We start from the raw sequence: 27,282 nt of genomic DNA, 5'->3' as shown, positions 1-27,282 counted from the left end.
TCTAGCAACCAGAACGTTACAGTCCGTGTCTTCCCTTTAGAGACCACAAGAAATTCGAAGAGCCAAAACATCTAAAGATATTAATTTTGATCTTTTAAATATTATCTTAAATCAAGGTTAGTTAAGTCATTCAACCAATAACTATTAAAGATCTGCTATGTTCGGTCGCAAGGATACATCTGTGAAAAGACCAAAAGATCCCCAGCTTTATGGTGTTTATATTTAGCTGGGGAGACAGATATTCAACAACTAAGTCCACAGGTAATTATTTAATTCTAATTGTGAAGAAGTACAGAATGCTAGGATCGTGTGTAACATGGAAGCACCGACCTGGTTTAGGGACAGGAGTGGTGAGGGATGGGATACTTGAGGAAATAACATTTTGAGCAGAATTTTATAGAATAAATTAGAATTAACCAGGTGAAAGGATGGGGAATGGCAGAAGAGTGGTAAAGAAAACTCCAGGTAGAAAAAAAAAAAGCAGGAGTTCCAGTTGTGGCGGGGTGGGTTAAGAACCTGACTCGTATCCATGAGGATGCAGGTTTGATTCCTGGCCTCACTCAGTGGTTTATGCATCTGGTGTTGTTGTGGCGTAGGTCGCAGATGTGGCTCAGATCTGGCATTGCTGTGGCTGTGGTATAGTTGGCAGCTGCAGCTCCGATTTGACCCCTAGCCTGAGAACTTCCATATGCTACAAGTGCAGCCCTAAAACATCAACAACAACAAAACCCCAAATGTCCATCGACAGATGATTGGATTAGGAAGATGTAGTATATATACACAATGGAATACTACTCAGCCATAAAAAAGAACAAAATAATGCCATTTGCAGCAACATGGATGGAACTAGAGACTCTCATGCTGAGTGAAGCAAGTCAGAAAGAGAAAGACGACGACCATAAGATATCACTTATATCTGGAATCTAATATATTGTACAAATGAACCTTCCACAGCAAAGAAAATCATGGACTTGGAGGACAGACTTGTGGTTTTGCCTAGGGGGAGGGAGTGGGATGGATTGGGAGCTGGGGTTAATAGATGCAAACTATTGCATTTGGAATGGATTAGCAATGAGATCCTGCTGTGTAGCACTGGGAACTATGTCTAGTCACTTATGATGGAGCATGATAATGGGAGAAAAAAGAATCTATATATGTATGTGTAACTGGGTCACGATGCTATACAGCAAAAAAAAAAAAAAATTGTATTGGGGAAATAACAATAAAAAAATTAAAAAAAAGCACATATGCAGAAGTGCTAAGGCCAGGAGGAACATGGAATGTTCACAGAATGTAAAGAGGACTAGCAGCTGCGAGAGGGTAAAGCAGTGTGCAGTGAGGCTGGAGAAGCAGGTGGGGGCCAGGGCTTCGGGGAGGCATCCTAGCTCCTCCCTCTGCTCCATATCCACGAGGGTCACAAAATGATGTGGATTCTGTCTCCTAAGTATCTTTCCATTCGAGCCCCTTCCCTTTCACTGGCCTAACACCGCCTCAGCCCAAGACCATAATAATCTCCGGCCTGGATTAACTAATCTTCCTGCCTCCAAGTCTTATTCCCTCTACCTATCTTCTGTAACATGAACAGACCTATTCATTTTATAGTCCTGGTAGCTAACACAGAATCTGGCATAGAAAAAACATTTATGGGAGTTCCCATTGTGGTGCAGCGGAAACAAGCCTGACTAGGAACCATGAGGATGTAGGTTCCATCCCTGGCCTCGCTCAGTGGTTAAGGATTCCGCATTGCCGTGAGCTTTGGTGTAGGTCACAGACGTGGCTTGGATCTGGTGTTGCTGTGGCTGTGATGCAGGCTGGCAGCTGCAGCTGCAGCTCCGATTCGACCCCTAGCCTGGGAACTTCCATATGCCGCAGGTACGACCGTAAAAAGCAAAAAAAAAAACAAACAAAAAACAAAAACAAAAAACTATGACAATGTTTCTTGACCTGAAATGCTTTAACTCTTTCAAACGGTTCCTCACTGATTACAGGGTACAGTTCTAACTACGACGTGGCCTCTTTTTATCGCTTCAGACTTGCTTCTCACCATTTCTCAACACACTCAACACAATAAATTACTTGCAGACTTGACTATGCAGGGTTGTCTTAGTCTCTACGTCCCTGTACCAAGTGTGATCTTCTCGCCTCCGTATCCGTAATTCTCAACTCAAGTGATACCTACTCTGGGGAATCTTCTCTGATCTCCGTGGAGAATTAAATACTTCTTTTTGAGCTTTTTTATCAGTCATATCTCTCTTACAGCACTTGATATTAGTGTAATTAATAGCTTTTATATTTGCCTTTTCCTTTTAGATTTAAACTCCTTGAAAGAAGGGTTACGTTGCTTCATCTCTGTATTTTCATATCAGGTACACTATAAGGGTTTAAAAAGCATTTACTTACGGATGAATGAATAAATGAACACTGAGCCAAAGCTTTAATTTATATATCCACATTCATGATTTACAGAGAATTAACTAATCAGGTTTATAAAATCCCTGATTTTATAATTAAAATAAAATCAGCCTAATTAAACAATTCTAGAGTTTCTGTTTGACCTAGTGGTTAAGGATTCAGTATTGTCACTGCTGTGGTTCAAGTTTGATCCCTGGCTAGGGAACTTATGCATGCCACAAGCATGGCCAAAATTAATAATAATAATAGTTTTTTGTCTTTTTAGGGCCGCACCTGCGGCACATGGCAGTTCCCAGGCTAGGGTCGATTCGGAGTTGCAGCTGCTGGCCTACACTACAGCCACAGCAAGTCCAGATGAGCCACGTCTGCAACGTACACCACAGCTCACAGCAACCTGGATCCTTAACCCACTGAGTGAGGCCAGGAATCCAAACTGTGTCCTCATGGATGCTAGTCAGATTTGTCTCCTCTAAACCACGATGGGAACTCCTAATAATAATAATTAAACAATTCTACTGGGATAGTGAGCAAAGTAATAATTTGTACACAAGCTAATAATAGCAAGCATCAAGATTATTTTCTATAATTCATATTTATGCCTCAAATGGATAGCTATTCTTCTTCTAATTTTCAATGCATTTTTTTAAAAGGTAAAATATGAGCAGTTTTTTAGCTAACAATTACTGGATATTTACTATGTGCCAGAGAGTGTTCTAAGTAATTCCCATGTACTAACGAATTAAATCTTCACAATAGCACACAAGCTGGGTTTGTTTATTATCACCTCCCCGCCCCGTTTTTTTCTTTTTTCAGTTGCACTCGTGGCATAAGGAAGTTCCTGGGCCAGGGATCGAATCCGAGCCACAGCTACAGCAATACCTGATCATTCACCCACTGTGCCAAAGCAGGAACTCCTATTATTGCCGTTATTGCCCTTTTTAAGATGAGGAAACTGAGGCTCAGAGAGGTAAAGGAGCTTGTCTAAGATCACACAGCTTGTAAAAGGCAGAGTTGGGATTTTAACCAGGTGGACTGGCTCTAGAACCTGTACTCTTAACTCCTACAACAGACTGAATACAACTATACAGTTATAAATTATGTGTACACATTTTTTTTTTTTTTTTGTGCTATTTCTTGGGCCGCTCCCGCGGCATATGGAGGTTCCCAGGATAGGGGTTGAATCGGAGCTGCAGCCACCGGCCTATGCCAGAGCCACAGCAACGCTGGATCCAAGCCGCGTCTGCAACCTACACCACAGCTCACGGCAACGCCGGATCGTTAACCCACTGAGCAAGGGCAGGGACCGAACCCGCAACCTCATGGCTCCTAGTCGGATTCGTTAACCACTGCGCCACGCTGGGAACTTCTGTACACAATTTTATAAAAGTAATCAGCAAGCACAGTTCTACAAAGATGCACTAGTGACAGGTCAGTAAACTCTGACTTTGCTTTGGCTTCCTGGGCGATTGTTCAAGGCAGCTGAAACTGACAAGTGCCCTGTGATGCTGGCGGGTGGAATGAAGATGGGCTCATGAACTCATCTGTACTAGACAACATCTCAGGACAGTGTGCGAATCATCTGAAAGTTCGACGGGAAAGCACTTCTAAGTACAGCTCTCTGACACCATTCAAAGTCTTTTGTGTTGCTGAGTGCAAGACAGCCTTTAGGAAAGCTTAGGCAATTAAAACCACTTTGCTCGTTGCTCTTTTGATTCTCCAGACCCTTGAGCAGGTGCTAATGCATGAAAATGAATGTAGCTTCCGCCAATGGCAGGGAAAAGGAGAGCTGTGGTTTACAAAGAGAATAATTTTTCTTATAGTCAGTTTCAGTGTATACACACACAGATACATAAACTAGGTAACTCCTTTGAATGAGAGCGTTCCCCTTGAGTAAATTTGGTTTTGATGAAACTCTATAGTATAAATTAGACCTTTAATTCCTGTCTCCTGGAAGGCCACGGCAGTATACCAGCAGCCACTCTGTTTCCTTTCTGTCACCTAGCAAAACGTTAGCCACACAAAGGCTTAAAACAGTGAAAGTGATAGCCTCAAAATAACCAATTTCCCCTCCAGAAAGCCTTATTCAAAAGCTGGATAACCGCAGCCTAAACGAGAGCACTGGAGCGGGTGTGTGACTCATACCATTCCATACAGAGTTGGGGAATCAGGGTGCTTCAATTCTACTTCCAATACCCCTCAACGCCTCCTTGCCTCCGTTTCTTGATGATGCTAACAGACATAATGATACTTACATGCCTACCGGACTCATGTGAGAGGAATGCGGAAAGAGCACGTTTCCCACAGACATCGTCAACAGCAATCCCAACTGGCCAGAGCCAGCGCCTATATAAGCTCACGGGAAGCAGATGGCGCTCACACACTGGGTGAGGGTGCGAGAGGTTGCAAAGTGAGGAGCAGGATTGTTATTCGAGAACACAAATGATGCGGCCCCATTACCGTGAGAGCTATTTGGCTTGTTTGTATTAGAGAGGTCACCCTAAGCTTCTCAGAGCAGCTGAGTAAGCTGGAGGGCCCTTCTTGCGGCCATCTGCTCCCATCCCAGACTCCTCTGGCAAATCAAGAGGTTTTCCTTGTATTAACCTCTGAAGAGCAGCCACAGGCCCGTCTCAGCACCAAGCTTCAGCAGCTATGGTCTCCGCTCCCCATCTGTGCCAGCAACGGTTAAAGAACAATGAGGTTTCCCAAGCCCAGGCATTCACTTAGAGATACCCTTGCATTACCCAGTTTTCCAGGGCTCTTTTACTTGGGTCTCTCTTAAGGGGATTAGGTGTATATTTTAAAGGACTGAGTTACTTTCCCGTTACTTTAGAAAGAGTTTATGTAGAAAAAAGTAAAATGGAAAGGATTTGTTGGAAAAATTCATTAAAAAGTCAAATATGCATAAAACAATCACTTTGAAAATGATAAATTCATCCCCCCCTCCCCTGCTCCTGCCACTCTGTGGATCAGAAGACTTACAGAACAAGATGTCTTGTGTACTGATGGATAACCGATCTATTAAGAACTGCAGATCAGATGACTGCTCCTCAGTTCACAAATGTGAACACAGATTGGGGAAAAATACCTCGCTCCTTAAGCAGTTCTTTGCACAAGCAAAGTGCACACATATAAGGTACACATGCTGCCAAAAAGGATGTTACAGGGTAATAACTACCACTTGGGTTACGGATTTGAACAGAGAAAAGGGCAAGATATAATTGTAAAATGATTTCAGATATTACCCTGCTCCCTTTAGCAGTCTTCATCAATGGGAGACAACAAAACCTAAACAATAAACTCCTTTTCAAAAGGAAGAGAGGAGCTGCCTTGTGGTGCAGTGGGTTAAGGATCCAGCATTGTCACTGCAGTGGCTTGGGTCACTGTCATGGCATGGGTTTGATCCCTGGCCTGGGAACTTCCACATGCTACAGGTGTGGGAAAAAAAAATAAAAAAAAAGAAGGATACACATAGCTGTTTTTGATCAACCAAAACACTGAGGGATCAAATGCTTATTTTTGAGAGCCTTCAAAATAATATTCAGATTTATATTAAAGCATTAAAAATTACCCAAGTACCCTTCTCCAAGAGTAAAAACTGGCTACTTCTCAAGATGGTACGCACGGAATCAAATCATCAGGATATACTGAAATTATACTAAATGAGTTAATATATAGCCCTTAGAATAGTGTCTGGCATATCATAAGTACTCAAAAATGCTATTATTATGCTAGTATTCTGACTATAACTGCAGTTAACTTCTTTGTTCCAATATCTAAAGAGCCACTCATTTTGAGCAGTGCCTTGACCTCAGAAGATTTAAAGAAAAATGCCTATGCATAGATATTACATGAGTTGCAATCAAATTCATATAGCAATCAAAAGACTAAGTTTTAGGCAACCTTAATCCTCTGACACTCTTTATCTAAAGGATTCAAAGGCCGTAGGAACACCATTCCTAACATTTACAGCATTTTGGTCAAGGCCTCACGTTACCCTTTAGCTTTATTCTTTTGTTCTATCCTGCAACTTGACCTGTGTGGGGCAGCAAGAATGTCAAAACAAATTCAATTAGCACAATGCTTTTCATTTTGTTTAGAAACTGGAGCAACCCATTTTTCCACGTTGTACAGTAACCTGATTCTATGCAAACACCCACTGAAGAGAAGATATTCTCATTAGGTCTCCACTCGGGGTTCTAAATGCATTCACATCATCCACTGGATCCAAAGAGCAGCTCTTCACTGGAAAAATCTCCAGTGTCAGCAACTCTTCTGAACCAAAATTACATTCTTGCTGTACAATCCCATCAACCAGCTAGTATTTCCTTGTGCCCCCTGTTCTTATGTGGCTTTTAACTCCTTTGCTGCTCCAACCCCAAAGGCAGGGAACAAAACTGCTAAACAGAATATTCCTGTCCTCATGCATATTCTTTAGAAAAATTCCCTGAACCACCTTTGAAATATCTAAGATGTGAACTGTGCATTATCGGTTCCCAGGCTCTGTGTGATGTAATTTATTTTTCTCATCTATAAATTGAGTTTAGATCTGTATATAAACAGTCATGATCTCAACTAAAGTTCAATTTACTCTGGCCCTACTCTCAGAATTACAGCACACGTGTACTCAGAAGGTAGTGACATCAAGGAAAAGAAAAGTTTCCTTCTGCTAAGTCAGAAAATTTGCTTACTAAGGAGCCTATAGGAGAAAGAGACAAAGCTAGATGAGTTTTCTCTAATACCCCAGGTCTAGATTCAGGAGTTCCTCTGTAGTTCATGTAGGCACCCCGAGATCAAGAATATGGTGAAGAAGCCTGTAGAATATTTTGTAGGCATGAACATGTAGCGTCCTGGAAGGCGAATGGAAATGCTCTTACCTGAGATAAGGTAAAAACAAAAGATAAAAATCTAGAAAGTCCAGGAAGACCAAAAGCCAAAGAAGTTTCTTTGGCTCAAAGGTCCAGGACTACATAGTGGAATCCCAGTCTGGACCAAAACATTATACCAGGTGAAATATTTGATTTTTTTTTCTCATGCAAAATTGAAGGGAAAAGGAAAAATGATCAGGCTATTATCTAGGGAAATAGTGCTGAAAATTAATGCTCACTTGAGATAATGAATGCTGAAAGGGATAAACCTTAGATCAGCAGGTTTACTACCTTATTTTTGATGGTGGCCACAGTAAGCTATTTTTCCTATTTTTTGTACTCTGATGAAGAGAAAAAAATTTGATTTTTAACCTCAGGATGAATATAATATTCCAACAGCAATTCTAAGTGACAGAATAATTGAGTCATTCATCAAACTATTTAAGTGCTTAAAATGTGCTAGGTACCAGGCTGGGTACCAAGGATACCAAGATAAGAAGGAACAGTGTCTAGTGGGAGAACAGGCAAGTAAATATTTATAATTGGGAAGGTAAATGTTATAACAAGGGTCAGCAAGTGGTATTATAAGAAAACAGAGCAGGAACAACGAGTCCAGGCTGAGGGGCTGGGGTCCAGGAGAGACTTGCAGGCAGTAGTGACACAAAGGTGAGGTGGTGGACAGGTAGCAGAGAGCTCCATTATCTGGCACGCAACAGGAGACGTGCTACAGAGAGAATCAGAAGCACAGGGGTGAAATAACCAATCTAGACTGAGGGGTGGGGGGCATAAAAGAGCTTCCAGAAGTGGGGCAAGGAGGCAGAATGTCACATGCAGAAGCAAACCAGCAATGTGAGGAAGCCTGGCAGTACGAAGTACAGTATAATTTGAGATGCAGTATAGTATAGTGATTGTATTAGTGTCCTACTGCTGCCATAACAAAATACCACAAAATGAGTGGCTTAAAACAACACAAATTTACTGTCCCGTCATTCTGGAAGTCAGAAGTCCAAAAATAGGTCTTACTGGGTTAAAAATCAACATGTCTGTAAGGCTGTCTCTTCTGGAGTCTCTAGAGGAAAAAAAAATCCATTTTCCTGCCTTTTCCAGCTTTTCCTTGGCTGGTGACCCCGTCCCTCCATCTTCGTTATCAGTCATGGCTACGCCTCCACTAAAGCAGTCTGACACTGCATCACCTGCCTCTGCCTCCATCTCCCCATCTTAAGGTCAACTGATTAGTAGTAAATTTAATCCCCACTGTGATCTTTTTTTTTTTTTTTTGTCTTTTTGCCATTTCTTTGGGCCACTCCCGCGGCATATGGAGGTTCCCAGGCTAGGGGTCGAATTGGAGCTGTAGCCCCCGGCCTACGCCAGAGCCACAGCAACTCGGATTCCGAGCCGCGTCTGCAACCTACACCACAGCTCACGGCAACGCTGGATCGTTAACCCACTGAGCAAGGGCAGGGACCGAACCCGCAACCTCATGGTTCCTAGTCGGATTCGTTAACCACTGCGCCACGATGGGAACTCCTAATCCCCACTTAATTCATCCTTGCCATATAACATAACATACGAACAGGTTCTGGTGACAGGGGTGTGGACATCTTTGGAAAGCTATTATTCTGCCTAACACAAGGGTTAAAAGAGTACGTGCTAGAAGTTGTACTGCCCGGGTTCATGTTCTAGCATCTGTATTAATAGTTGTATGACCTTGAACCTAACTTCTCTGTACCTCAGCTTCCTTATTTATAAAAAGCGATAATAATATTCACTACCTTATTTTGTTGTAGTAAGGAATAAACGGGTTAATGTGTGTGGGTAAAGGGTTAACAAAACTCTTCCCTTTCTTCACGAGACATTGACTTTTGATTATCTTTTTAACGATGTTCCCCTGAAAACTTGATAAAGGCAGAAGTTCAACTATGTTCTTAAGCAACACGATGGTTTACAATGACACCTGACTGGTTAAAACTGGAAGAATTATAAATACCTATTGTGTGCCAAATCTATAGGCTCCCTTGAGTGGTGACCCATAACTTGGAAAAACCTTATGGGGACCCTAAATATCATGCCTATGGTACTGCTGTAAGAGATGCTGACTCCTGTGGGACATGAGCGTTTTAGGTCAGGGCAACTCCCAGACCCGTCTTATGTGGATCTCATTTCTTTCTCCTCGAGCATCACCTAGAGCAATGGGGAAAAGAGCTGCTCCTGGACAGCTGTGTGGACAGCTCTCACTGAAGAATGCCCGATGCTGTCTTGCTAGCAAGCTTTGGATCCTATCCTATACACCTTGTTTTATTTTTTTAAAAAATAGCGTTAAAATACGCATAACATTCCACCTGAGCCATTTTTAATGTGCAGTTCAGCGGTTTTAGATACATTCACACCGCTGTGCAAACATCACCTTCATCCATCCCCACAAGGGGTTCACCTTGTAAAATGAAACTCTATACCTATTAAAAAATAACTCTTCATTCTTCCCTCCCCCAAGTCCCTGGCAACCACCATTCTACTTTGCGTCTCTAGGATTTTCACAACTCTAAGTACCTCATATAAGTGGAATCAAACAGTATTTGTCTTTTGTGGACTGGCATAATTACTTAACATAATGTCCTCATTCATACTGTAGCATACTGTAGAACGTTATTCCTTTTTAAGGATGAATAATACTCCAACTTATGTATTATCACATTTTGCTCATCCATTCATCCATCAATGGGCACTGTTGTTGCTTTCACATTTTAATTATTGTGAATTATGCTGCTATAAACATGGATATATAAATATCCCTTTGAAACTCTACTTTCAATTCCTCTGGGTTTATACCCAGAAGCAGAATTGCTGGGCCATGTGTAATTCTATTTTTATTTTTTTCAATTAAAATTTTTTTTTTTGCTTTGTAGGGCTGCACCCATGGCATATGGAAGTTCCCAGCCTAGGGGTCGAAATGGAGCTACAGCTGTCGATCTATGCCACAGCCACAGCAACATGGGATCCGAGCCTCATCTGCAACCTACACCAGAGCTCACGGTAACGCCGGATCCCTGACCCACTGAGGGAGGCCAGTGATTGAACCTGCATCCTCATGGATACTTGTCGGATTTGTTTCTGCTGTGCCACAATGGGAACTCTGTATTTTTAACATTTTTTTTTTGATCTTTTTGCATTTCTTGGGCTGCTCCCTCGGCATATGGAGGTTCCCAGGCTGGGGGTCTAATCGCAGCTACAGCTGCCGGCCACAGCCACAGCCACGGCAATGCCAGATCCGAGCTGTGTCTGCGACCTACACCACAGCTTGTGGCAATGCCGTATCCTTAACCCCTGAGCCCAGGGATTGAACCTACAACTTCATGATTCCTAGTTGGATTTGTTTCTAGTGCACCACGAAGGGAACTCCATACTGGTTTTTTTTTTTTTTTTTTTTTGCCTTTTCTAGGGCCGCTCCCTCGGCACATGGAGGTTCCCAGGCTAGGGGTCTAATCAGAGCTGTAGCCGCAGGCCTCCGCCACAGCCACAGCAATGCAAGATCCAAAGCCGTGTCTGCGACCTACACCACAGCTCACGACAACACTGGGTTCTTAACCCACTGAGCAAGGCCAGGGATTGAACCCGCAACCTCATGGTTCCTAGTCGGATTCGTTAACCACTGCGCCACAACAGGAACCCCCCCGTTTTTGTTTTTAATAATAGCCATCCTACTGGGTGTGAGGTGGTATTTCATTAGAGTTTTGTTTTGCATTCATTTCCCTAATGATCAGTGATGTTGAGCATCTTTTCATGTGCTTATTAGCTATTCGTGTATCTTCTTTGGAGAAATGTGTATTCAAGTCCTTAGCCCAACTTTTGAATCAAGTTGTTTGGTTTTTTGTTGTTGAGTTTTAGGAGTTCTTTATATACTCCGGATATTAATTTCTTATCAAATACATGATTTGCAAATATTTTCTTCCATTCTCTGTGTTGTCTTTTTACTCTGTAGATAATATCTTCTGATGTACAAAATTTTTAATTTTCATGAAATTCAATTTCTTTTGTTACTTGTGCCTTTGGTGTTATGTCCAAGAAATTACTGCCAAATCCAAAGAGTGTCCAAAAGTTTTTGTCCTGTTTTCTTCTAAGAGTTTTATTGTTTCAAGTCTTACATTTAGGTCCTTGATCCATTTTGAGTCAATTTTTTTTTTTTTTTTTTTTGGCTGCACCCACTGCATATGGAAGTTCCTGGCCACAGATCAAACCATGCTACAGCAGTGACCAAAGCTGCTGCAGTGACAACTTTGGCTGGATCCTTAACCTGCTGCTTCACAAGGGAATTCTTGAGTCAGTTTTTGTATGCGGTATTAAGTAAAGAACTTCATTCTTTTGCATGTGGACACCGTTTTCTCAGCACTGATTGCTGAAAGACTTTCCCCCAATGAATGGTCTTGGTACCCTTGTCAAAAATCGTTTGATCATGTATGAGAAGGTTTATTTTATTTTATTTTTTTTTAATTTTTTTATTTTCCCACTGTACAGCAAGGGGGTCAGGTTATCCTTACATGTATACATTACAATTACATTTTTTCCCCCACCCTTTGTTCTGTTGCAACATGAGTATCTAGACAAAATTCTCAATGCTATTCAGCAGAATCTCCTTGTATAGAGGTTTATTTCTTGATTCTGTATTCTATTCCATTTGTTTATATGTCTTTTATGTCAATACCATACCGTTTTGATTACTGTAGCTTGTACTTAAGTTTTGAAATATCCTATAGTTTTTTGAGTAGACTGATGTCAAGTGAGGCCTTTTACAGTCTTGAGTCTGAATGTTTAAATGAACCTAAGAAGCCACGTGTCTCTGGTTGGTGTGGCAAAGTGTTAAGCTCTGAGAAACGTGCTGTTACATGGTATGTGCCATATTAGGTGTTAGCTATTATATATAAATTGCTCTAAATAATGACTGGCACAATCTTACATTTGCTGAAAAAAATCTTGTTATTAGTAGCAGTATCACCCCCCCCACCTATACTTCTATAATAGTGGCCTCTACATGTGACTTTGAGCAGTTTTCTATGGCCGAGGGCGGAATGTAAGAAGAGGATGGAGAGATGTGCCCAGAGAGGTGGGGAGGGATGAGAATATAAAGGAAACAGGAGTGTCGAGTCTCTTCTGAAAACAAGAGGAGCCACTAAAAGATTATTTGAAATAAGACAATATCATGATCCGATCTATGTTTTAGAAAGATCATTCTGGTAGGACTGTGGCGAATGAACTGAAAGACAGGCTTGGAGAGAGGATTAAGACGGCGGAATAGAAGGACTGGAGCTCAACTTCTCTCCTAAAAACAACAAAATTCACAACTAAAGGCTGAGCAATCTCTACCCAAATGGACCGGAAACCTTAAAAAAGATACCCTACTCCAGAAGAAAAAGAGGAGGCCACATCAAGAGGTAGAAGGGGTGATTTTGCGATATAAACAACCCCATACCTCCCGGTGGGAAGCTCCACAGACTGAAAACTAACTGGTTCACAGAGATGCACCTACAGGAGTGAGAGTTCTGAGCCCCACATCAAACCTTCACGTGCAGGGATCTGGCAGTGGGAGAAAGAGCCCCTGGAGCGTCTGGCATTGAAGGCCAGCAGGGCTTGTGCGCAGGAGCTCCACAGGACTGGGGGAAACGGAGACCCCCAATCTTAAAAGGTGCACACAGACTTTCACATGCACTGGGTCCCAGGGCAGAGTGAGGTCTCCATAGGAATCTGGGTCAAACTTGACTGCAGTTCTTGGAGGACATCCTGGGAAAACAGGGGTGAATGTGGCTTGTTGTGAGGGAAGGACATTGAAAGCAAAGCTCTCGGGAATATTCAGCAGCTACCTTTCTCTGGGGGTGGCCATTTTGGGAAAATCTGGCCCCACCCGTCAGTTAGCACCCCAGGGCAAACAACAATCCAGGTGGGATCACAGCCCCACCTCTCAGTACTCAGGCTACCTAAAGACCCCTCAGGCACACAGCTGCCTCTAATCCCAGCCAGAGACTAAGCCCCACCCACCAGAGGGATTAGAATCAGCTCCACCTGCCAGTGGGCAGGCATCAGCCCCTCCCATCAGGAAGCCTACAGCAAGCCCCCCATACCAACTTCAGCCACAAGGGGGGCAGACACCAAAAGTAAGAGAGGCTACAACTCTATTATCTGTAAAAAGGTTACCACGCCAAAAACTTATAAAATGAGAAGACAGAGAACTACAACTCAGATGAGGGAGAAAGGAAAAACCCCAGAAAAATCAGCTAAGCGATGAGGAGATTCTTAGCCTCCAGGAAAAAGACTTTAGATTGTTGATGCTGAAGATGATTCAAAACATTGGAAATAAACTGGAGGCAAAGATGGATAACTTACAGGAAATACTGAGCAAAGAGATACAAGATACAAAACTTAAACAAGAAGAGATGCAAAATACAATAACTGAAATAAAAATTCACCCAAAGCAGCTAACAGCAGAATACAGGAGGCAGAAGAATGAATAAGCAAGTTGGAGGACAGATTAGTGGAAATTACGGATGCAAAACAGAAAAGAGGAAGAAGATTGAAAACAAATGAAGAGAGTCTCAGATTGAAAACAAATGAAGAGAGTCTCAGAGAACTCTGGGACAATGTGAAACGCACCAACATCCGTATTATAGGGGTGCCAGAAGGACAAGAGAGAGAGAGAAGGGGACAGAAAACATATTCCAAGAGATAACAGCCGAAAACTTCCCTAACATGGGAGAGGAACCACTCACTCAAATCCGGGAAGCACAACGAGTACCATATAAAATAAACCCAAGGAGGAACACACCGAAGCACATATTAATCAAACTGACCAAAATTAAAGACAAAGAGAAAATCTTGAAAGCAGCTAGGGAAAAGAAACAAGTAACATACAAGGGAACCCCAATAACGTTATTGGCAGATTTTTCAGCAGAAATTCTGCAGGCCAGAAGGGAGTGGCATGATATACTTAACATGATGAAAGGAAAAAAACCTCCAACCAAGAATACTCTACCCAGCAAGGCTCTCATTCAGATTTGAAGGAGAAATCAAAACCTTCACAGATAAGCAAAAGTTGAGAGAATTCAGCAACACCAAACCAGCCTTACAACAAATGCTAAAGGAACTTCTCTAGGCAGAAAAGAAAAGACAGCAACAGAAAACAAAAATTCCACAAATGACAAGGCTCACCAGTAAAGGTATATATACAGTAAAGATACGAAATCATCCATGCACAATTATACCACGAAAATCAGAAATCATGAAAAGAGGTGGGTACAAATGCAGGACACTGGAGATGAACTTGCAGTTAAGAGAACAACAACTTAAAACAATCTCATATACATATAGACTCTTATATCAAAACTTCAGAATAACTGCAAACCAAAAATCTACAATTGATACACAAACAAGGAATCTCTGGAGAAGAAATATATCTCATAGTAAATAAGTGCATAATCCACCATGAAGGGGGTCATTTGACATCATTCTTGGAATGCTTAAGTCTTCTTACATCTGATTCTGATTTCCTCTCCATCAAAGAATTTATGATAATTATAATTAAATAATGCAACTGTACAATTAAATAGTACAATTCTACAGTTGTATTATTAATAACCATTTCTCTCCATGGTACAATGTAAAGTCTATAATGTCTTGTTTATCACATCACCTAGAATGGCGTAATGCCTTTATTGAAGAATCAGTGAGATGGAACAAATTGTGAGGACATATTTATATAGTCACACTGTTTTTTAACCAATTTATGCATTTTATATTTTACTTATTTTCAGAGGGTGTATTATTTTTGTTATTCTTACCAGTTAAGTTATTCTTTTTATTGTGCTATATAAAAGTAAATGGTATACAAGGCTTTCTTCTTTATAAATTTTAGTTGCATAATATACACAATTTTAATATAATGCTAATATTTAAGGAAAAATTGAAATGTAATAGATAATACTAAATAGTAAAGATGAAAGCCATACAAAATGGGATAAAGTATAGAAGAAATTTCCTATTTGTCTCAGCATATTTTCCATTCCACTTCTCCAGAGGGGGTCACTTAATCTGTTTCTTAGGATCCATGATACAATAATCTGTGTGAATGTAATTGTGGTTAAATATATGTATTTTATTCTGTAAAAATAATAAAAATAAAATTTAAAAAAAGAGAGAGGCTGGAACAAGCAGAGAGATTAACTAGGAGGCTGTTAAAGTTATTGATAGGAGAGAAGTGATGGTGAGATAGTTTCAAGTAATTTCAGTGGCTAGTTTTTGCTGGAACAGCTTAAAAGTATATCTCTAAAAATCTTCCAGGCTCCAGATCTACATTTGCAACTGTCTTCTGGACATCTCCTAAGTAAGTCATTTAAATTTAACATGTTTCAAAAGGACTCATCATCTCTCCCTAAATTATGCTTCTCTGATTTTTCAGGCCTGATTAAAGAAAACATCTCGGTCATTCGGTGTTGAACTCTGTGGTCAAATGTTCTACAACTTGTTCTATTCCTTGTCTCCTACATACAAAGCTTACAAAGTTCTCCAAAAATGGTTCTATTATCTATCTATTCATTCACTCAGTCAAGCAAACAAACAATAACATCATCAGAACAATGTGCTAAGGTTGAGCAATAAAGATACGTAAATAAGATATAGCCCTTGAGTATATTAAAATCTGAAAAGAGAGGGACATGTAAACAGACAGTTACAATACATGGTGGCAACACAAAGCTGCTAGGATAGACCCGAGACAAAATACAGAAAAACAGTGAAGGGAATGGCAAAGCACAAACTGCATGCTATTTCCCTTTTTAATTTTGTAACCACCAGTTCGGGTTCGCATTACTGCCTGTCTAGATCATCACCTCAGCAGTCTCTAAGCTAGTCCCTTTTCTCCAAACTAACCAACACCAAGGCACAAGCAGAAGTGGCTGTGTATGATGGGAAGTACACTGCATCTTAAATCAAAAACTATGGACTTAAGTCTGGGTCTTGCCACTCCCCAGCTGGGTTATCTTAAGCAAGCCCTGATCCTGTCATCATACTATCCCCATCTTATGATACTAATCTATTTACTTCACTGGATTACAATAAGCTATAAATAAAGTATAACACAGAGTACACCTGGTTAAAAATAAGCTGCACTGGAGCAACATCCTAGAAGGAGCAAAACTCTAGACACACCAAAACATCACAAAGGCTAGAGACTTCAACCCACTCTAGGTATTTACCCATGTCAATACCTGGAGGGACAGCTTAAAAAGAGTTTTTATGAGGACAACTTAAAAATTAGTTAAGTAATTCTGCAACACAGAAAATTAAACACCCAGATAAAACTTCTTGGTTTAGAAAAACTAATGATAATATTCAATCTGTAATTTAACAAACTAAATGCTGAAAATTTCTTGGTTTTGGTGATGGTTATTTTTAAAAGATAACTGAACAAGATAGGGATGCTACATTACCATTTTTATCTGACTTTGTGCTGGAGGTCCAAACCAGTGCAGAAAGGCAGGGAAAAGAAAAGCTGTAAGGATTAGAAACAAACAAAAGAACCCCTCCCATTATTTGTAGAGGATATGATTGTGGAGGTAGAAAATCCAAAAGAATCTACAAATTATTAAAATTAGTGAATTTAACAAGGTTACTGGATAACAATTTAATACACAAAAACCAGTTGTATTTTGATAGACCAGCAGTTACAGAATGTAATTTTAAAATTATAGCATTTATAACAGCATAAAAATTTCAAATATTTAGAAATATATCTAACTAAACATGTATACAAGGCTGCCAAAAAAACTATAAAAACATTATTGAGAAAGTAATAATCATGAAAAAAAGATAAATCAGACTTCATCAAATTTTCTTCTCTACAAAATACCCTAAGAAAATGAAGAGGCAAGCTACAGACAAGAAGAAAATCTGACAAAAACATCTGCTAAAGGACTTGTATCCAGAATATATAAAGAATATCTACAACACAGTAAAACAAAACAAAACAAAACAAAACAAAACAAAAATACCTACATAACACACTTTTTTAAATGGGAAAAAGATTTAAACAGCTACTTCATGAAGGAAGATATACAAATGACTAATGAATAAATGAAAAAGTGCTCAATATCATTAGTTATTACAGAAATGTAAATTAAACCCAAAATGACACACTCACTAGAATGGCTAAAATTTATAAAACTGACATAAAAAAATACTGGCCAAGAAGTAGAGCAACTAGAACTTTCATATACTGCAAGTGGAAATAACCATAAATAAACTGATGAATTCCAAAATGATATATTCACTTACATCTCTGAATAATTTGACCCAACAATTCCATTCCTAGGTATGTAGCCAAGAGAAATGGGGGGGGGGAGGGAAAGTCCATATAACTTTGTATAAAAATGTTCATAGCAGTTATAGTCACAACAGCAAAAAATCTGAAAAAAATCAAAGATTATTCAAATAAAAATGGACAAATTGTGGTATATTCATATACTCAAAAACCACTTGGAATTTACATAATACCCATAACATAATGAATCTTACAAATGAATCTCACAAATGCCCAATGTGGACCCATAATCCCATTTATATGATATTCTAGAACAGGAAAATTCGTCTAAGGTGAAAAATATTAAAACAATCGTTGCCTCTTGGAAGGTGGGGGAATTGACAAGAAGCCACCTGAGAGAACTTTCTGGAGGCCTGAAACTATTCCGTTATGGTACCTGTGGACTGCGCTGCCATGTCACTACATTTAACGGTATAGATTCATCTCATAAACGTAATAGTGAGTCAAGTTAGACAAAAAAGTATACTGCATGGTAACACTTACGTAAAGTTTAAAAAACATGCAAATTTAAGTTACAGCATTTAGGGATATGTGCTTAAGTGGAACAACAAAGAAACGCTAGGAACTGATTACCATTACATCAGGGTAGTAGTTATATTTGTGTGGAGGGTGGAGACAGTGATGGAGAGGCAGCCTGAGCGAGACAGGGTGCTGGCAATATTCTGTTTCTTGTTCTGGAGTGGCTAAATGGGTGTTTCCTTTGTAATAAAACACCGAGCTATACAAAATAAAACCATGATAAAATGCAGAGTTGATTTTTTCCAAGTTTTCCTATAATAACTTCGATTTCAATGTGTAAAACTGCAAAACATTTGTTTACAAGAAGATGTGCATATATATACATATAAATAATAAACAGCAAGTATTTATAAACATAAATAAAAATGGAAACCCAGAAAAAATTCTCTTTAAAAATAATATGAAGACCATCTTGAAGACATGAAGACAAGACAGGTTAGGACTCTTTTCATTGAAAGTGACAGACATTCAACTCAAACTACCAAAAAAAGGGATTGGCTTGGCTTATTCAACCAGGAAGTTCACGGTGGATAACTCCCACCTAGGCATGGCTGGACGGAGTGAGTCAAATGACGTCACGGAAGAGCCTGTCTTGGCTCTGCTCCATATTGCTAAATTAAATAGGCGTTTCTCAGATCTTCCACGTGACACCGTTAACCGCTCCCTCATCTTTGATAGTTTCCTTCATTGGGTTCTAGGATACCACACCTTCTTGGTTTTCCTTTGATCTTACTGGGCTCCCCTTTTTAATATTTTTAGTTGGTTCCTCCTCTTATCCCCAGCTCAATGTTAGAATGCTCCAGGGCTTGGGCCTTGGCCATTTTCTTTAGTTAGAATTATTTCCTCGGTGATTTCAATTAGTGCCTTTGCTTTAAATAATATCTATAGGCCAATGACTCTCATATTTATATCTCAGATAAAGATCTCTCTCCCGAACTCCAGATTCACACATCCAATTCCCTACTTGAAGGTCTTGGTAAACATCTCAAACTTGACAAATCCAAAATGTGTTTCACCTGTCGCCCTCGCCATCACAACGGATGGCAAACTTCATCCTTCCAATTGCTCGATCAAGTTCTATAGGTGCTGTTTTAGCTCTATTCTTCCTATAATCCCTCATCTTTCTATTCTAAGAACCCAAGTTGGATACTAAGTCTTTAGAAGTCAGAGGTATCTTCTGCTTCATATCATTATTTAGCATTCTCCAATTTTTAATAATCATCTTAATTCTAGGTCTAGGGGCATCTCTTGACCCCGAGCCTCACTGCCATAGTTGGCCTATTCAGCTTTTGGCTTATGATCAACTGCTACACAGTTTTTATCTGCGTCAAGCTGTCTTCTACATAAATTGCAGACTTTCTCACGATCAATTCTGTGGTACAAGATGACTGGGAGTCTTGAAGTTGTAAGACCATCGATAAACCTCATAATATTTCACTTGGACACTAATGGATCACTTCATCACTGTCTGAAATGTCAGACTGAATGAATCAAAGAGTGGGTTGAGTTTTATTTACCTTAAAAGATTAAAAGTTCCCTGTCATTGCGATACTAAAGAAAATACGACCATCTATTTTGCTCATTTCAATCATTCATTTGCATGCAAGATTCAATGCTTAGTGTTAAAGATATAGTGATGAGTACGGTATAATCCCTGGCAGTGATCTCAGTGTCTAATAGTTGAAGAGGATATAGTAAGTTTCAAGTGGTAAATGAGACTTTGTGAATCATACGATAAAGTTTTTTTTCATTCATTCATTCATTTAAATTACATTACTGACTGTGTCCTCTGTACCAGCCACTGTGAGAATGCAATAAGAAAGAAGACAAGAACCCTTTATGCAGTCATGCTGAGCCATTGCGTGGGCCTGGAATCAGGCTATGGCTTCCACTGAGTCCACTGTGTCTGCCACCTCTGGACCACGGACCCCTGTAAAGTAAGCAAGCTTCGAGCCTTCGTAAAAAATATGTATGCAGGACCTGGGCCTTCTGCACACTGAGAAAATGTGCTCCTGAGGGAGTGGGCGGAGAGCATTGGGGGGAGGGGGGCTTAAAATACCATCTACTACTCATAAAACTAAGGCAGAAGAAAAATGCCACGGAATTAAAAGCAGACAGTAAGAAGGCGGAGGAAAACAAAGACAGATGAACCATCGAGCGAGGAAACTGATCTAGAAATTACCAATGAAGGTGTGATTGAACCAGACACTGGTGCCCCCCAAGAAGAGGGAGATGAAAATGTAGAGATAACAGAGGAGATGATGGATCAGGCAAACGATTAAAAAAAAAAAAAAAAAAAAGTGGCTGTCACTGATTCCCTAAAGGAACTGCAGAAAGCCACTGACTTGTCCATAGATGCCATCAATATAAATCCTCATTTGGCCATTCTATATGCCAAGAGAGCCAGTGTCTTCATCAAATTACAGAAACCAAATGCTGCCATCTGAGACTGTGACAGAGCTACTGAAAGAAATCCTAGTTCAGCTCAGGTATACAAGTGGCGAGGGAAAGCACACAGACTTCTGGGCCAGTGGGAAGAAGCAGCCCATGATCTTACCCTTGTGTGTAGGGCGGGTTATGACGAAGATGCGAGTTCAATGCTGAAAAGTTCAACCAAGGGCCCAGAAAACTGCTGAACATCGGAGAAAGTATGAGTGAAAACGGGAAGAGCAAGAGATCATTGAAAGAATAAAAGGGTTAAAAAGGCTCAGGAAGAACACGAGAGAGCCCAGAGGGAGGAAGAAGCCAGATGACAATCAGAAGCTCAGTATGGCTCTTTTCCAGGTGGCTTTCCTGGGGGGAATGCCTGGTAATTTTCCTAGAGGAATGCCTGGAATGGGAGGGGGGCATGTCTGGAATGGCAGGATTGCCTGAACTCAAGGAAATTGTTAGTGACCCAGAGGTTCTTGCAGCCATGCAGGATCCAGAAGTTATGGTGGCCTTCTAGGATGTGGCCCAGAACCCAGAAAATGTCGAAATATCAGAGCAACCCAAAGGTTATAAATCTCACTGGTAAATTGTCGGCCAAATTTGGAGGTCAAGCATAATGTCCTTCTGAGAAATAAAGCGCTTGCTGAAGGAAAACCAATTTAGATCACCTAATGGAGGCTGCAACAATACAAACCAGTGTCCCTCTGGCCTTCTCATGAAAAAGCTGGGGAAGATCATCCTACCCCGTTGCCCCAAATGAAGCCGAAACATTTACAGTGATTTGCCATCAGGGTATTCATGCAGATGATGTTTTCCTACTAGAAGTTTAAAACTTTAAACAATTTTTAAACCTTAGAAAGATTTTAAACAGAGAGTTCCTGTTGTGGTTCAGTGATAACAAGCCTGACTAGCATCTATAAGGACATGGGTTCAATCCCTGACTTCGATCAGTGGGTTAGGATCTGGCGTTGCTGTGAGCTGTGGTGTAGGTTGAAGATGTGGCTCGGATCTGGCATGGCTGTGGCTATGGCTATGGCCAGCAGCTGCAGCTCTGATTTGATCCCTAGCCTGGGAACTTCCATATGCTTCAGATACAGCCCCAAAAAGCAAAAAAAAAAAAAAAAAAGTATATGTGTGTGTGGGTGTGGGTGTGTGTATATATATATAATATATATATATATATATATATATATATAAAATATCTCAAATTAAAAGAGTATGTTAATCCCTACATTTTTCTTTACTATTTCGGTTTTTTCCTTTGAATTAATTAGGCAAGGAAAATACTTCAGTATGGAAGATTTATTGCTCAAGTTTGCATGAAATGAAGAGTTAGTGGGAAGCAAATACAACATTTAAATAGAGAGTCTAAGTTGGATATATGGTTACTGAGGCATTTGGATTTGTATTTTAATTGCTTTATTATTTTTTTAATGATGTGTTTCCATAAAACTACTGGGACCACCAATACTGCAGTAGGACATGGGTAGGGACTGGAAGTACTTAGCAGGACAGCAGCAATCTTACTACACTTTATATAATATGTAACTTAGTGCAGAGGCTTTTAAATCTTACACTGTGGTGAAGGGATGCATCTTACAATGCTGCAGTAGAACTGGATTACTTAGCTCTGTTCTTGTCTGATAGCTAAAATAAATCTTTCATATCATAGGAAATAAGGGAATACTTTTCTCTTTATTATTCCTATGTTTGAAACATTGTTTTCAGATCAGAAAATGCCCAACTCTGTTTTCTACTTTTCACATTTTTTTCTTAACTCTTCTTGGGCTAAAGATGGTCCTTTTTCACTATTGTCATCACAGCTATTGTTCACAGTGTAATTGTGCAGGCATATTTAATGCTGGGTTTAATATGTAATACATATAGTGATATGTAAGGTAATAACCATAATAGCTGTAATTTCTTATTTGGCCAAGAGATTTCATTTTTCCCCCTTTTTAAAGTTTAATGATTTTTATTTTTTTCTATTATAGCTGGTTTACAGTGTTCTGTCAATTTTCTACTGTACAGCAAGATGACCCAGTCACACATACACATAGACATTATCATGCTCCACCATGAGCAAACAGACATACTTCCCAGTGCTATACAGCAAGATGGCCAAGAGATTTCATATTTAAGTGTCAGATTCTGGTGTGGTGAAATCTTAATATGTCAAAAGATGTTAGAAGAAAGGATTCCCTTTGGTGTTCAGTCTCCTACTTAGGAAATATCTATTTATAGCTGGAGTTTATCTTGTAGTATTAATCTCTGTATTTTGGAGAATATGAAGTTTGAGTTAAATGACATACAAGAAAGAAATCTAAATTGTCATTCAGCATGAACTAAAAAATGTATAAGGTTCATGGTGGCTCTTCACTGTCAATTCATTGCCAGCATTGTGAAAGAAAGGTTCATTGCTCTATTCCACTCTTAAACATTGCAACTGTGTCCCCACCTTTCCTGCCCTCTCCCCCAAGAATAAAGAAAAAGTCATAAATTTTCTGTTGTACAATCCAATTCTTATATTAAACAAGGCTACATCCAGGCACTGTATCAGGAACCGCTAGGTTTCTACCTATTATTTTTCAATTTAAATGGCGAGTGTTTAAAAGCAATTTCAAGGGATGAGACTCTCTGAACTTGGCTTGTTTGAAGAATCAGTGGCAGGAGCAGTGAAGCAAATTTCATGGAATACATTTCTGAAATTGTAAGCAGGTTGATTCAGATTCTTACCCTTTGCTATATACAAGCAAACAGAAATGCCTCTGTTAAGTAAGTGAGAAAAAGCTGTATGCTGACTGAGCATGCTCTCTAAACCCTTTAAAAATACTCAGCATATAAACCTGAAGAAAAAAATAAGACAGGAACAATTCCTACTCTCAGCATTGATGCTGACCGGGCTGGTCTAGATGACTTCCAAGATGTCTTCTAAATATGGGTTACTTTATTCTTCTATAAATCAAAGGATGATAAATGACAGTCAATCTGGAGAACAAACTGATGGGTAAGTCTCACAACTATAGGTTGGGAAGAGGTTAGGAGGTAAATATAGAAGAGAAAAGAGAAGAAAAAAGGCAAGGCAGAAATAAAAGAAAGGAACTAACATAAATAGTACTTGCACTGTTATTTTTATTTTCATCTCACAAATGAAAAAAACTAAGGTTTACAGAGATTAAAGAACTCTCCTGGGGTCACACAGTCAGTAAGCGGCCGAGCCAGAATGTGAACTTAGTCTAGCACGGCTTCTTCTTCACCTTAAAGACATAGAAGGAAAAAGTTTAAAGTAAAGGAGGAAATAAGAACATTGGGGAAAACAGGCTGGAAGGAGCCCTTGATGATGGATGCCTCCTCAGAAGTAGAATAAACTTAAGCTCTTGTTGAATTAGTAATCAAAAAACTCTCAGCAAACAAAAGTCCAGGACCAGACAGCTTCACATGAGAATTTTACCAAACATACGAAAAAGAGCTAATACCCATCCTTCTCAAACTATTCCAAGAAACTGAAAAGGAGAGAACACTCCCGAATACATTCTGCGTGGCCACCACTAGCCTGATACCAAAACCAGACACTACCAAAAAAGAAAATCACTGGCCAATATCTCTGATGAATACAGATGCAAAACCATCAACAAAATATTAGCAAATCAAGTTCAACAATATGTAAAATGGATTACATACCATGATCAAGTGGAATTTATTCCAGGGAAGGTTCAATATCCATAAATCAATCAATGCAATGTACCACATTAACAAAAAGAGGATAAAAATCACATAATCTATCTCAATAGATGCAGAAAAAGCATCTGACCAAAATCTAACATTCATTCATGATAAAAACGCTCATCAAAATTGGTACAGAGGGAACATATCTCTACATAGTAGACAAGGTATGACAAACCCACTGCTAACATCATACTCAGTGGTGAAAAGCTCAACACTTTTGCCCTAAAATCAAGACTAAGACAAGGATACCCACTCTCACCATTTCTATTTACCATAGTATTAGAAATTCTAGCCACAGCAATCAGATAAGAAAAAGAAATAAAAGGCACCCAAATTGGAAAGGAAGAAGTAAAACTGTCACTGACTGCAGATGACATGATACTATATATAGAAACCCTAATTAGTTGGTCAATAAGTATTTATTTAGTATTTACTATTTTCTCCAAAGTTTTCGACCTCCATAGGCCACATAATTTGTAAACTGGAGAGTTTGGATCAAACCTAAGGACACCTTTTAATATTCTTCCAGAAAGCCCATCCTTTCCCCATTATAACCTTGTACACTCTAGCCAAGTGTACAAGAGATTAGTGAGAATAAATAAAGAAAAGACAGAAGGATGAGGTTAACAGCCAGAGAGCATGACTATTAAAACCTTAAGATTTTGGAGTTGTATTATGATGCAGCAGGTTAAGGATCTGGCCAACAACAACAATGGAAAATTAGATTTCAGAGGAAGAGTTAAACATAACGAATATGTAAGTGGGTAGCTGAAATGGAATGAATTTGAGGTGAACGTACTGGTGTCTAAGACATCAAAGAAGACAAAGTATAGGACACTGATGAACACTGTGGGTAAAATAATGCCTCTTTCCTCAAATAATGCCCATTTACTAATCCCTGGAACCTGTGAATATGCCTTCGATGGCATAAGGGATTCTGTAAATGTGATTAGGTAAGAGCCTTGAAATCAGATTATCCAGGTATGCCCAATTTAATCAAGAGGGTCCTTAAAAGTAAAGAGTGAAAGAGAAGTGGACAGAGAGGGAGACTAAGGAAGACAGGTCAGAGGACTACAATGCTGCTGGCTCTAAAACTGGAGGAAGTAAGCTAAGCCAAGGAATACTGGCAACCTCTAGTTCTGCTTCTGCAACTAGCTGCAGCAATATCATCCTGGACCAGTTACCTCACCTCATCTCTCTCTCTCTTTTTTTTTTTTTCTCAACTCATTTTACAAACTTGCTTAGTTTTTGGTGAAAGGTAGAGTCCAATTTGTAGATGAGTCTTCAGTCTTCTATACACTTGACTGTAACGTATTTCAATAATATTTTAAACAAGCTATTCTCGTCTCCTAATCTCAAAGAAATAGTGGCTTATAAAACCATTTAAAAATAGAAAATGCTCTGTCCTCTGCAAATATGTTGCCATATTTAAGAACATGCTCGATTCACTAATTAGCCTTCAGAAAGTTCTAGTAAAAACGTAACTAGGCAATAAAAAAGAGTAAAATAATGACATCTGCAGCAATATGGATGGACCGAGAGATTATCATATTAAGTGACGTCAAAGGCAAATATCATATATCACTATATGCACAATTTAAAAATGACACAAATGAGCTTATTTATAAAACAGAAAGAGACTCACAGACACTGAAAAAAACACTGTTACCAAAGGCAAAGGGGTGGGGGATAAATTAAGGAATTTGGGATTAACAGATATACACTATTATATTTATTTTATATAAATAGATAACAGGAACCTACTGTAATAGCACAGAGAACTCTACTCAATATTCTGTAATAACTTATATGGGAAAAGAATCTGAATGTGAATGGTTATATGTATCTATATGTGATTCCCTTGGCTGTACACCTGTAACACTGTAAATCAACTATACTTCAATTTTAAAAAAGAAAAGCATTTTTTTTTCTTTCTTTTTGACTTTTCTAGGGCTGCACCCGCAGCATATGGAGGTTCCCAGGCAAGGGGTCTAATTGGAGCTGTAGCTGCCAAGCCTACGCTAGAGCTACAGCAATGAGGGATCCGAGCTGCGTCTGCAACCTATACCATAGCTCACGGCAATGCTGGATTCTTTTTTTTTTTTTTTTTTTTTTGTTTTTTGTTTTTTGCTTTTTTGGCACTCCGCAGCATAGGAGGCCAGCTAGGGTCCAATCGGAGCTGCAGCCACCGCCTACGCCAGCCACAGCACGCGGATCCGCCGCGCTGCCCTACACTGCAACTCACGCACGCCGGATCGTCCCACGAGCGGCAGGGACCGACCGCACTCATGGTTCCTAGTCGGACGTACCACTGCGCCACGACGGAACTCCAATGCTGGATTCTTAACCCACTGAGCAAGGCCAGGGATCAAACCTGCAACCTCATGGTTCTTAGTTGGATTCATTAACCACTGAGCCACGATGGGAACTCCAAGAAAAGCATTTTTAAAAAGGAAAAAAATATTATCAGCTTGTTATAACACATTAAAAGAACATGGTAGCTTAAAAATAATAAAATAAGAATAAAAGCCAAAAAAATGTAACTAGGTATTTTCTGTTTCACCCAAAGTATAACAGCATATAAAGTGCACTGACAAATATTTAATCTAGTATTAAACTCCTCTCATATTTCTCACACTCAAGTCATGGAAACTGATTACTTTCACAAACAAAAGAAAAATAGTTTATTTGACTTTAAACTTGTGTTTGCCGGGGGGAAAGGAAGGAGTGGGAGGGATTGGAGTCTGGGTTAGTAGATGAAAACTGCTGCATTTGGAGAAGATGGGCAATGAGATCCTACTGTATTAACAGGGAACTATATAGCTAATCACTTGTGATGGAACACAATGGAGGATAATGTGAGAAAAAGAATATAAACTGGGTCACTGTGAGGTACAGCAGAAATTGAGAGAACACTGTAAATCAATTATATATATATATATATATATATATAAAATCTCTAGCATGACTGGT

The 27,282-nt window shown here is 39.6% G+C and overlaps 1 protein-coding gene and 1 pseudogene across 1 annotated transcript in view; one reads left to right on the top strand and one right to left on the bottom strand.

The window, feature by feature from the left end:
- Positions 1–27,282, bottom strand: part of ZSWIM5 (zinc finger SWIM-type containing 5) — a 187,876-nt gene that overhangs the window by 57,902 nt on the left and 102,692 nt on the right. The window lies entirely within an intron of this gene.
- Positions 20,035–21,530, top strand: LOC100739209 (annotated as a pseudogene).

Source organism: Sus scrofa, chromosome 6 (genome assembly GCF_000003025.6).
Source record: "Sus scrofa isolate TJ Tabasco breed Duroc chromosome 6, Sscrofa11.1, whole genome shotgun sequence".
Taxonomy (NCBI): Eukaryota; Metazoa; Chordata; class Mammalia; order Artiodactyla; family Suidae; genus Sus; species Sus scrofa.
Note: the sequence above shows the minus strand (reverse complement) of the source record. Positions and strands in the feature narration are given on the sequence as shown.